This window comes from Neodiprion lecontei, chromosome 3, assembly GCF_021901455.1.
Source record: "Neodiprion lecontei isolate iyNeoLeco1 chromosome 3, iyNeoLeco1.1, whole genome shotgun sequence".
In the NCBI taxonomy this organism is placed as follows: domain Eukaryota; kingdom Metazoa; phylum Arthropoda; class Insecta; order Hymenoptera; family Diprionidae; genus Neodiprion; species Neodiprion lecontei.
Genome location: NC_060262.1, coordinates 31,997,585 through 32,011,401, shown reverse-complemented (window position 1 = coordinate 32,011,401; position 13,817 = coordinate 31,997,585). Strand labels below are relative to the sequence as shown.

Sequence of the window (13,817 nt, the reverse complement as noted above, 5' to 3'; positions counted from 1 at the left end):
TCCATTGAACGTGTATCATGAACGTGAGATTTTTTAAGTTTACAGGATTATCCGTTTCTCAACGTATTCACTAAAAATTTCAACACCATTATTGCATGTACACAATGCTTCAATCGCTATGTATACTTTTACACGTGGTACACGCGAAATCAATATTGGAGTATAAATTCAACGCCACTTCAACTTTCATTTCGATACGAAGAAATGAGCAAATTTTTGCTGTGTAAAGTGAGCATGGTGTCCAGTGGTCCTGGAAATGCCCTTGAATTTTTCTCGTCCTCCAAAAGTCCTGGAAACTATCTTTGAATTCATCTCGTATCCTGGAAATATTATATATAAATATCCTTGAACAACCTGAAAATTTCTTGAAAATTTCCTGGGAGTGTCCTTGAATTTGTTACAGATTTTTTACGAAACACTATGTAAATTTCCATTCATCACGATTATAAAAGATTTGACGATACGGTGAAACATTATACAAATAACGAAGCAACATGTTTAAAGTATTTTGAAGATTATTTATTGACAACGGAGAAAAAATGATCGGTCTTGAAAAAGGTCGACCAACTGATTATATACGAGCTATAAATTGCAGGGTATGAAAATTCTTGGTTTTCAAACTTGACGTATTTCAAGTTACATGAAAATTATCTGCAAATCCTGTAGTACCTCGACGTCGACGGTGACGATGCTGAAGTCGCAAGTTGTCGACTTTTGTATAAGAAAAAGGCAGCTCACGCCGCGGGGAAAAGTTTTAGCGAAGCGTCGGGTCGTGCGCCCTGAATATATTCCTCGCGTTAACCGAAAACAGTTGCGGTTGCGGGTTAACGCGGCCCGTGGCTCGAAAATGCGGGTTTAGCTCGCGGGGGCGGCTGCAGAGAGGTGAGAGATTTTTGTCGGGGGTGGGGCGGGGAGGGGAGACGAAGCAGAGCAGAGGAGAGCGGAAGAGGGTGCGGAGGACCACGCCCCGGCCATGAGGATGAGATGATACGCGCCCCCGCCTCCATCCCTCGAGATTCCCCGGTTTGCCACCCCGCGCGAGCCATCCCCGAGTCGGATAATTAAGGGTACAACAGGAGACTGCTGCCGCCGGGTTCTTCCGTGAAACAGGGGAAACTCGGAAACTAAATGTTAAATTGGCTTACGCCAGCTTACGGGCACAATGCCTGCCCTGGCAAATTTCCCTATTATTTCAGACATTATCTAAACGTTTCTCATCTTCTCTTCCGGATGCCCGGAGGTACGTCGCGCCACCCTCTCGATTCGCGTCGGGATCGGGTTCTCCGGTATAACAAAACACCGAATATAACACTCGAGTCGATTTTCTTCTCCCGGTTGACTGTGTGCGACTACATATATTTACCTACCTAGCTTCGTATCATTGTCCCGTACTCTGCACCCTTCGCAAATATGACACCACACTTTCGATGGGGTAGACATGTGCTCATTGTGTAGACGTATACTTGGATACTCGCTATGTATTGTACCAGGTACGGAGACGCGCTCAACTCGATTTCGAGAGCATGAATTCGGCACACCAGCCCACGTAGGAACACGTAAGGGGCGGTACGGGGTGTTCTAAAAAATTAACACCGACGGGAACACAACTCGACGCGACGAAAAGCTTGTTGAGTAAATATGTAGGTGTGTATATTACAGTTGGATCTCGCAGGAACGCATTATACGTGAATGTACTGCCGTGACAAAGAACCACGAAGACTTGCGAAAAATGACAGAAACAATATTCAACTAATTATTCAACGTCACGTATGATTCTTTGGTACTCGTTAAAGCAACGAAATCAACTTTATTCCAGGTATTAAACATGCCACTTTTGATAGAAATTTGAAACACTAATGCAGATTTAGACATACTTTCTACTTATTCCATGAGAATAAGTAAGTTATTTGAAATTTCTTTGAAATCTAATGAAATCTGTACCACAATTGCAACACATTATCTCACATGGCTGAAGGTCGTTGTAAATCCAATCCTACGATGAGATATGAATTATAATCAAACTCAGGTTCCAGCAACGTCTGATTCCAATGCATTTATTTGACTAGTATCATGTTGATGTACCTCGGAGTGCGGAGGGTAAAACCTTGTACAAGGTATCGCGAAGACCGGTTGGTGGTGGCAGCTGTCTTTACACGCGGATATCACGTAGGCTGGTTTATCTCTAGACTCGTCATCTCGAGTTTCGCTGACGAGGGCACAGCCGCCATGTATCCAAGCCGTTTACGCTGTGCAGGATGACGGTTCCTCGATTTCAGCGGAGGTCCTCACCGACTTTCTCCGATAATCGTTTTCGGTTCGTGACGGATTTCACCCGGCTGACTCTTTCCACCACCCGGCTGTAAATTACCGGTAATATTAATCTTCGATTAAACCTTATCGCAGTTCGAGTCTTCGGGCAGGCAGGCAGCTGGAAAATTCGTTGGTGCGAAAAAGTGCCTTATCTCGGCTTCGACCGACGCCTCGCTGCGTCGCGACGCCTCGTGGAGCGCGTGAAAATGAGAATGGGGGAGACGGAGACGGTCCGGGTACAATATGCCGTTGCGACGTCGTCCCGACCCTCCCCAGCCATTCCATTTCCCGTCGTTCCGGACCGTTCTCAAACGGCGGAGGGAGAGACGCCGAAATGCCGGGCCAATTTCGAGAGCCGATAGCCTATCGATATCAAATGTTAGAATTCTTAATCAACGCTTTTCGGATATACGCGGAATTCTCTGCAGTTCCCGGAACAGCAAGATTCGAATGTGAAACGTCCCCAGCAGCCACTTTAAGCGCGCTTTTCTCGGCTCCAAATGTTTCCCTCTTCTTTTTCTTACTTTAACCGTTTTTTCCCCGTATTTTTCGGCCGTTCCTTCTCCTTCTTTCTGGGGTGAAACGCTGGGGTAGCCGATATTTGTCGTCTCCGAAAAGCGTTGGAGTAAACTTGATCTCTCTCGACCTAAATATCACTCGAAATCCGAAACGACGGACCATGCTATGCGGCTCGGAACAAAAGTTGAACAAGATTGAATTATTCAACGCGTGGGGGGTGCATCTATGCCCGGCTCATCCCTGATATCCTTTTTCCGCGAACGACGACCTGCCCCTTGGATGATCCCTGATGTGATGCTGCGCTGCATCCTGGCTCTGCAAACTTGTCCGTTGGTGGTCAGACAACCAACCCACGTTTCTTGTATGTTGACAATCTTTTTGGTCAAGCTGCGATTTTCATTCAATGGCATTCGATGAATATGTGACGAAAAAAATGAAACTAAAAATATGGCAAGAGAGAAGGAACGTAGAAAGAGAAACTTTAAACGAGTCCTGTTAAGAGAATTCTATGCTTCGGAGAACTATCAAAATGAATGTAATATCCGTTTGTGCTCATTTTTGGTATGAATAAAATATCCGGCTTTTATTCTCAAGGTGTAACTATTGTTCACGGTGAAATTCATCTAGAATGAATTACTCCGAAAATTCCTCTGCATAACAGTGTTTCATTATACAAATTCGATCGATTCAGGATTACAAGAAAACGGTTAAAAGAAACCAGAGTAATTACTAAAAACTTCAATTACCGCTGATAACCTGATAAATTTCTTCAATAGTTATTCAATCTGGAATCAGGTTCAATTCATGCTCTTCGACTGTATATAATTGTATTTGAAAACTTTTGTCACGCAAAAAAAGTCTTCATAATACATATGACAATAGATTATCCGTCTCGTCCTCGATCACAATTTTTTTATTTGTTCGTCCAGTTCATGTTCGCATAAAAACGACGGTGCATATTCCGTCGATCAAATCGTCACACCATCTGGCGTCCCTCCATTCGCCATCCAAATATTACTCAGTCCTCGGCACGTCATTTGACTGACGCAGCTTAATATTTTGCCCTCGTGGCCGAAAGGGTTAATAATTATTCGACACAGTTCGGTGAGTTGCGCGGCAAAGTTTAGATACAAATGTACGAATCAGGGGATGAGTTGTCTGTACCGCGTGCAGAGTGTTATACTCGGATAATCAAGATCTCCTGAATCAGCCATTGCAAGGGAAAATCTGATGGTCGAATAATTCTTGGTACATATCGGAAAGATATTTGAAGAAAGAAGTGATAAATCGTTTCCAAAGATTCTCCCGGTAAAGTTCAATTGAAAATTGTCTACAAAATTTTTATTTTCTTTAATGAGTTTAATTTATTAATGAAATGTTGTCCAATTCATGCCTTAAATATGATTTTGTGCGTTACATTAACAAATGAAGGAAACCCACAGATCGTTGAATCTTTCAAGGCCTTAATATACCTGTCAAAAGTACGTTAATTGTAGGTATGTTAAAGTTTATGAATTTCTGTCAAATCGTTCCTCGTTATCATTTTACACAATAAATTGTTATCATCCCTTATAGACTGTAATTTACACCAAGTGGATGTAACCGTGTAGCTGAAAATTGTTCGCGTTTACCAATTCTGAAACGATATAATCGCGGGAAAAGTACAGTATTCCGCATACGTTTTCGGATATCATGTCACTAATGCAGCCCGCGAAATAGCAAGTCTAGTATATTGACAAGCGCGTTGACTCGTGCGATGTAAGTTGTTCGGAGGAGCGCCGAGTCGTTTACCGCGGCAGTAGTGCACGCACGGTGTTAGTCAGACACGCGCCAAGTGGGCTAATCCAATCGGTTCCGCACGGCGTGAATTCGGCGGATAGGTGAATTTAATTCGGTTCCTGGAGCTTCCCGGAGGTTCGTTGCGGCAGCCCGAGTGGCCGGATGGCCGGGTAGTTGGGTACATTAGACGGCGAGCTTGCAGGGAGGCGTCGCGCAGTAGTCAGAGCCGTGTTGGGCCCGACCAACCCGCGGGGACGCCGACGCCGCGCACCACTCGCTACAGCTGCTGTCACATAAATATCCCCAAACCCTCGGATTCTGGAGTCTCCCTGCAGCCCCTCGCTGGTAAAGTTGTACAAACTCAGCTATCGATTCTCAACTCTTATATTGCCTACCAAAGCTGGTCCCTCGAAGACGCTCCGATTCGAAAAGCTCAAAATCGCGGCCCGAACTTTACTGGGTTTTCAAATTCCCTGATAAGCTTTAATCTTGTGAGAAAAAAAGCTGCTGCATTCGCCGTTGGTAATATCGAAACTTGAATTTTCGCTGTACAACAGGCTTGATGAGGTCTATAAAAGAGGATCCTCTCCGATCATTTGTCGATGCTGGTTTCGAAGCTTGTATTATGTAACGAGAAAAAAAGTGAACAAGTTTTCACGATTTCGGTTAGTCAAAATTTTTTACTCACAGCACCGATTGAATTTTGAGAAAGATCGGTCAAAATATGCTCGAGTTATTTCCAAAAGCGAAAGTTTTGTCGTGCAAGATTTTGAATTTCCACAAGTCACAGAAATTTAACAGTGATTCGAGTTGAATTTTTCCTGCCACATTCTTTTTCTTCTTCTTCGTTTTCTCCTAAACTCGCGAGAACGAATCCGCTCAAGATTGACGTTGTGCACTTCGGGAATTAGCAGCAAAGCGCAAGGGGAGACGGACAAGTTTCTTAATTGGCTGAAAGTAACGGGTCCGCTTTACGCGCGAGTCATGCCGAAGGATCGTCAGGTGGTCGTGGCTCTCGCTATAATCGAGGTCTCTCGCCTCTCCTGCACCCTCTCGGAGGGGTGGGTGGCGAGGGTCAGACTTGCGAGTCCCGACGGAGAAAATTTTCACAATTCTGAATCTCTCCGAGACTCGCCTGAGAGCCCGGAATGCCAGAGAAGGGTCAGGACACAGCAGCGTCACTTTTCGTTCGTTGAACCTTCTTGCAGACTGACTCTCTCCACCACGTGTAACGTCGCAACTCAAAGAAGAATAATAAGTCCTTTGTTCGAGAAACTGTGAAATCTGTTGTTAAAAATTTTTTCCTTCTCTTGACGTTTTACTCTCTCACAGCATCGTGTGAAACAAAATTTTTATTAAACATTTTATAAACTTATTTTCAGATCTGTAAGGAATTATCGCGTGTTCTGTTGTTTCAAACAATTTCTCATTTCAACCGATAATAAATAATTGAGCGTCCCTTAAAGCCATCCTTCACAATTTCATATCTCTTACAAATTGTTTTTCAGTTGAAATACTTCAGCCCTTACAGACAAATGTATTGGTGTAAGTGATGAAAAAATTTCCAAAAATGTAAGCATGATAAAAAAAATTTCCTAATTTAACGTATATCGATATCCGCCCGTTTGTTTTTGCTTCTAGCCAGATGTAGGTATTCGAAAACGACTAATAGCTTCTTGCACCGTTCGGGGATGAAGCTCCCTCTCAAGATTGCGGAGAGTGAATAATTGCTTGTGATTAATTATCGATGGCGCAGCTTGTACAGACTAGGTAAAAAGCTTGGAACGATAATTGCACGATATACTATTATCTAATAATAATACGTATTATTCAATTACGCGAGGAGTTTGAAACTGTTCAAATTACCGTGGTAAAAGTTCGCAATTCTTCAGGGCATTTATTTGCCCTTTACAAGGTGCGCTGGTATTTCTTAAATTAAACTAATCGTCACTTCTATTCGTAAGAAAATTCGGTCAAGATTGAAATTGTGTTTTGAAAAAGGTTCATAACAATCGTTCGTGGATTTAGAAAGAAATTCGAACTACGGTTGAAAAGAAGCCAATTTTAAGTTACACGGGTAAACCTAATGTAGCCGCGTGAAGACGTGTATTCCGCGAATGCAGTTATTGGGTTGATTTCATTTCAATGTACATACCTGACAACGTTGTTTGCGCAAAGAGTTGAAAGTCGATTCACAGTTTCGCGATATGCGCGGTGCTTCTATGAATTTCTACCCCCTGTTCCGGCCTAGACTGCGCGTATCTCTGGTCTCACGTACGTACCAACAGGTATGCCTCAGTTTCCTAACTGAGGAATGCGATGTTAATAGCCGAGAATGGCGGTTTGGATTTCTCCGGGCGTTTCTTTTCCCGCTAATTTCCATACCGAACGATTCAGGTTTGCTGGATTCGGTGCCGCCTTGACGACACTCCGACACGCAGCGAAGCGTGCGTCAAACGACTCGGTTTACCGCATCGTTAAACCTCTGCAAACGATATTCTTTAATCTCCCCCTATATCCACATAACAGAGAGTCGAGGCTGCAGGGAAACATTTTTTATATCAGAATAAAATTAACCTCTATCCCCGCAGGCTGCATTCAAGCTTATACAATACAGGGCGGATGGTTTATCGCCACCGACATTCGACCGGACAGGCCGATTCGTCTTTGCGAAAGACGTTTGATCAAAGCTTAGGTTAGCTCGAGTCGTCGGAGGGTCGTCTTCACCAGCAGCCCCATCCTGCGAATACCTAGTCGAGTGTCCTCGCGCCGCCGAGTGTCCTTCACCCTTAATGGAATTCATAACGAACGACAATATCACCGAGGGTCTCCTTCTCGCTTCTTTTTTTATTCAGCTTTCTTTCCGCTCTCGCCTCGCGCCCGGGAAACTTCATCTCGCGTGTATAATGCACGTCCTGTATCGCGTGTACGTCTGTGCACCTACAAACCCTGAAATTTAGCTCTCCGTTGCGTAGACCTTCTCCCCTGTACAACTCGGCGTTTATCGCCTGCAACGCGGCGCCGAATGGCGGAGGTCGATGCTGCAGGGTGTTGCTCCATGAGCAGCCAACGTGATGTTTGCCGCTACTGCGGACCCTACGAGGTACATTTAATTAGAATATAGTACGTACACCGGCGCCCGCCAACGTTCAACGGGGATATTTTGTCAGCCGCTTTCTCTCCCTCCCCACCGCCCCTCCCCCTCCTTTAAAACTCCGCCAGTTTTAGCACGCGATGAAAATTCACAAAATTATTATCCATTCCTTCGTTAGTCAGACCAACGCATGTCACTCCATACATGAGTATAAGACTGATCAAAGTAAATCGGTAATCAGAAACAATCAATTACAGTGCACAATTGAAAAGATTTTTTCTATTCTATTATATTTATATATTTGTAAATATGTTAGATTTAACTACCGTGATATTTTTACTGGGCTTGCGATAAATTTAAGCCGTTGCGAAATATCGAAGTCCGCGCGTCCCTCATTCCTCACACTCCGTAAAATCCGAGGTCCATTATTCGCATGGGCACCCGCTGCAGCGGTTCTGACTCGGCTAATTTAGAGAGCACTCTGCATACGCTGTAATGGGGATGGATAGACACGTAGGTACAGCTCGCAAAGCTATCGCTTTGGATGGACAAATTGTCTCTGCGTCTCACCTAATTTTCAACCGAAATCCGTGTTTGGTCGAGCACGAAGAGGCAAGTTAGTTCTTTCGTATTACAGATACAGCGGGAATTCTGGTTGAAACTGATCTAGCCAAATTCGATCGTATATTTTTTTGACACGTTCGTTATCTTGATGGTAGAGAAACGCAACTCTTCTTCATCCCGTTAGTTATACTCGGCTGAACCAATCGAATCATTTATGATCGAATACCTTATATTACTATAATAGATGCCAGTCGCTAAATGTTTTTATATCGACAAACGCATATTTGTTTTGTTACGCATAAGATGGAAGAGGGAGCAAGGGATGAAGAAGATTTGGAAGGGATCTCCACACTGATGTTTGACAACTGAATAATTAGGGCTGCCAATCAACCTCTGAATTACTACCGAGGGTGCAGCGGTGTCAAACCCCACGAAATCCCACGAAATCCAATAGCATCTGTGTTTGGGAAACGCGGTTTAATACAGCCATTTTGCTGCGGAGAATAACTTTTACCGAACGAAACTTTTCATGACTGTAATGTCGATGAGCAAAATTTTAAAGAAGCAGTTTGTTATCAACAAATGAGACTGCGAATTTTAATGCGTTATTTGCCGCATATCGTGGAGTTTATTTTTCAACCCCGACCAAATATCGCAGACTTTTACTTTTCTAGCGTCAAAAGTGAAACCGACGAGGCGCCGTCGCAGCCTGCCCGAACAATTTGGCTAATTGTAATTGCGCACAGCCGATGCCAAACTCGGCGTATTCCTGCCCCCATAATTCGAGAAGTACGTATAAATTTTCAGACCCGGTCGTTTACCCACGTGCGCGGAGGCCGCCCACGTGACGAATGCTGTGGCGACGAACGTACAACGACGTCGTTACGCCACCGTCCGCGTCGCGACGCCCACGGGCAATATATAGGTATACTCGGTATACGTATAGGTATACAGCCGCGATACCGGCGCACCGTCATATATCTAATCACCGCGGTGTTTGGTGAAACATGTATATTTCAACCTGCACGCCGCACGGATGGGTATACAGATGTGGGCAAATTCTCGCATCGGCAAAAACTTGTCTGCGTGTTACAAAGGGGTTTAAAGTTACACCCTTGCAGACACCCCTTGGCTATCCTCGAATCGAACCCTTCGATCTGCAAGGGGTGGACAATTGTTCAAGTGTACGGTTCAAGAATTGTCTTTGTTTTGTTTTTGAACTGTATCAGAAAAGTTCAGGAATTTTTCATGGGTACCTGAAGAATCATTTCGACAAACTGTTCGCGGCGAATGAAAACCTTGTTACGATTTCCGTCGGGGTAAATTTTGTCGTTCTTGCTTCACTGCGTATATTTTATCTCACGTTTTGATTGATCGATTTATCGTTTCCGCATCCTCGGATAAACATGAAAAATTCTCAAAGCTCGCGTTCACCGAAAGCATATTGTAACAGAATTTTCTTACCCTCTATTTCGTCGAGAGGACTCGCATTTTATTCACGAAGCCGGTGTATGTGCGCGAGGAACTGCAGGGGGTTGGAAAGGGCGGGCCAAGGTGCGCGTGACAGTCGGCAATAACGTTAAGAAAGAAGAAAGTGTCTCTGGAAGTCGCAGCGGTGAGCCTCTTCAGGGAGACCCATCACCGGAAACAAAAACTCTCGTATTTATAGGCTGTACCTTACAATCGCGACACGTAGATACAGGTATATTCATGATGTAATCCCATAGCGATAGGGGGCGCAGATTGCGATACACGTTCCACCAGCACGCGTTATTCAGTTATTGTTATTTGTTGCTGTAATAAAATCGCGGGATTAACGGAATGTTTGAATTCCCATCCCCTTTTTCGCGGGTAATTAAAAGTGCCCGATTGTTAATCAGCGGTTCTCGGGTCGTTGGCATTTGCGTTGAAATTGGTAAAAGCCTCTCGACGTTCGAGACAATCCCTTAAAATTTAGAGCCTTGTCGCCCGCCTACCCCGATACATATATATATATATATACCTACCTATTCTTAGGCAAGCTGAGGCACCTTTATCTGACTAGTAATAAATAAGGGTCTTGATCAGGCCTAGAGAACTCGCCCTTCCACCGCCGTTGCCCTGGCAATACTGCAACACGATAACTTTTCCATCTCTTTCCTGGAACTCAGGTGCTCGGAGCGTTTTTTACTCTTGTATATTCGTCGCGCGCAATGTTTGTTCTTATCGTCGTGAAAGCTCGACTTCGGGACTGTGCTTTTTACTCCTGCTGCAGAAATAACTCGGGTGTATAATAAGAGAGGAGAAAGGCCTCGACAATAAAACAAGTAAAATACGTGGAAAAGACGTTCGCTGTACACGCGTTATTATACGTTATAATTAGAAAAATTAACTCGTGTGATGTCGCGAACCGAGCGTGCAGGCCGTTTATTTTTCACAAAGGAGGAACTCCTTTTTGCCGACGTCACGTCGTTTCATCCCTTTTTATCCGGTATACGTCGAAAAGTACACCTGTGGCAAAGTGTGTATCGCCCGTGATATGCGATATCGTATTTTTCTGCAGAAAGGATTATAATCACGCTACTGTGAGGAATAGGGAGAAAAAATAATTGGGAACCTAGAATGTATTCGGAAAAGCACCTTTGTCAATTAAACCTTGTTTCCCCCGATATAGCGTAAAGTCTAAGTATAATACATGTATTTTATGTAAAAATGAATCTCAATTACTGTATACCACCGTGAAAGGTTCAATTTCGAAGAGCGTTGAAATTTGAAAATTTCTTTGCAAGAAACTTTTGAGCTGTTTAAGTTTTATATTGTACTGAAAAGTCAGTTTAATTTAATTACTTCAAGTTTTAATAGCGTTTAATCAAACAATTGAAAAAGCAACGAACAAAAAAATAGTTTGCCTTATTTTCTCGGTACGAAATAATCAAAAAACGATTACAAGTTTTACAAAATATCAAAGATCGGCGCCCCTTGTGTATTTTTATAATTTTTCCTTTTCCAACGTTTCGCCAGTGTTTTCCAAGGGCACGAAGGTATTAGAGTACGCGAAGCGCGCGACAGTGCGTTTATTGGACAAAACTTGAGCGTCGCGACGCCGCGCAAGCTCTGTGGGGCCACGTGGGAGTACTCACCCCCTGTATTATGCAGGGTGCGTCATTCGCGGCGACGAATTTACCGTGAAATCAGCACAGAAATCTGGAGATTTTCTTGTATCTGCGCTACTTCTGCAGCATCTTTTCCTGCCCTTATCTTTCCAGACAGAGTATAAAATTGCCTTGTATAAAAGTCTGCCTCGCTTTAATACGGGGTTCATTTCGCGTGATATATATGTTAACATCGCGCATATAAATGACGCGAATGAATAAATTTCGTGTACAATATTTATAGATAGATTAACTCATTACCATGATTAAACAGTTAGAATTATAATTTATTTACTCCCTGTTTCGATTTACGCATCCGCCATGGGGGATACAAAATGTGGGTTAGTGTATCTCAGTTTCGTTAACTTAACGAACTGGGCACCACGTGCTTTTCACGAGCCACAACCGCTTCCGTAAACAGAGGGTAGACACGTATATGGAACAACACGCGTGTTCTATTACGTCACGGTGACTTGCAGCCCCGTAAATTGGTCACAGCACATAGCTACCGCTTTATTAGCTTACCCCACTTTATCGTTTCTATGCCTGCATGGCACGCGTAGATTTTCATTCTGATTACTTAGATTTTGGATACAGATTTTTCAAATTATTAGGTATTACTCACTCCGAGTGTGTTCGTATATAAAGTCAGATCCGTGATTAAATTATCAGAATCAGAAATTCTAAGATATTTATAGTTCCTGTTCTGATCATAGACGTGGTAGTCAAATTTAATTTCGTGATTTAGATTATTAAATTCACAGTGATTCAGTTTTGCGACTGATCAATTAATGGATCTGAAAGTGAATAATCAATAGGTCGTAAGATATCAGCGATTCTATGTGAATTTACTAGAACTGAGAATATCGACGGTTGTAAATGCGAAATATCGTAAAATTGGAATCGATCAATTCGTTTCGGTTAATCGAACATTTTGTTGATGTAGAGTTTAATGTGATTTTCAAATTCTCCAGTATTTACCGCCTTCTGCGTCCTTTTTTTTTTTTTGTCATAATCCGTCGCACGGAAGATTGCATATTCTAAGGTAGTTCTAAAATTCATTTCAAACAATTCCCATTTGATGTTTAAAAATTTACAACACAATTCCAACTCGCTTTCGAGCTAAGGTTGCATCTATGCAGGTAGCCGAGGTGGTTGTCCAGTAGTTGAAGTTCCCACCGTAAAGCCGGGACAATAGAATTGCAGCGGCGGGATTCGAATTAATGGCAAATCCATAGTCACCCTTTGCGCTGCTGGGTTCTCCGAGTCACCGAGGCGCCGAGTTCGTTCCTACGCCACTGGCAGCGCGCTCTGCCTTTTTACCTTCTGTACAGTGGTTCCATCTTTGAACGAAAGCCGGAAATACGTTTGGGGTGGTTTAGCGCTTTCACAAGGGTGACAGGGCGCTGCCTTACCGACAGGAATGGGGGGTGGGTTCCATCAATTTACGAATGATTTAGCAATTAACTACCAACGTCGCACCGTTGCGCGATACTTATTGAAATATTTATCAGCACCCCTTTTTCAATGAATATATTAAAACGCGAATCCTCACCCTCTCGGAGGATCGACCTTAGACTGGGAAGAGGATGTAAATAAAGGTGTTAAAGTTTTTTCTCGTCTCTCGGCTAGACACGGTTTTTTACTTTCAACTCATTAGACCACATTATGGTACCGTAAATAAAAAGAAATTTATCCAACCAGTTTAAAAGTGCAACTTGTTGTTTTTTTTTTTTCTGTTTTGCACAAGTTTACCCAATACCGCGCTTTATTACCGCAGCAGCCGTGACTTTCTCGTTTTATTAGTTTCTCGAGAGCGTGCAGTTGTGTATGTGTTGTGTGTATACCTCACACATACGTGCGAAGGCGTATGAAATTAATGCCAGAGTATTACGTCCGCTAAGTAAACAACCGTATCTGCTAACTTTTTTAATACAAAAGTAAACTCAGACTGGGCGACATATTCCTGATTATTACAAGATAGTAGTGGTGACTTGTATTTCCGAAAGTTTCCAATTCAAAGTGGAGAATTCAATTACGAAAAATTGATTATAATTTTATGAGGATAATGAGATCGCCCGGCTCATAAATCGATTATTACATATGAGAAAATTCAAGCGATTCCAATCGGCGTATTATCGATATTACGTCGGGCATACTTGCGTACTCCACACATGAAAAGGATAGTGGCTCTTCGGCTTATACATGTATACATACACGCGATTTTACATACAAGGATAGTATTTATACACCTACATAAGTTAAACGACGCGTAATTGGAACTAAGCCGTTTTCGGTGGATCGAGGGGGAGAATATAATCTTGGTACGGGAGTGCAGGCAACATGTAACAGGATAGTGGGGATTATAAGTTGTAAGCTTCCGTGGCGAATCCATTCGTTAGGCAAAGCTTGCGGGTGAC

General features: G+C 43.1%; 1 protein-coding gene across 1 annotated transcript in view; it reads left to right on the top strand.

Annotated features, from left to right (window-relative positions):
* LOC107224084 (protein sickie) overlaps window positions 1-13,817 on the top strand; it is a 173,230-nt gene that overhangs the window by 11,707 nt on the left and 147,706 nt on the right. The window lies entirely within an intron of this gene.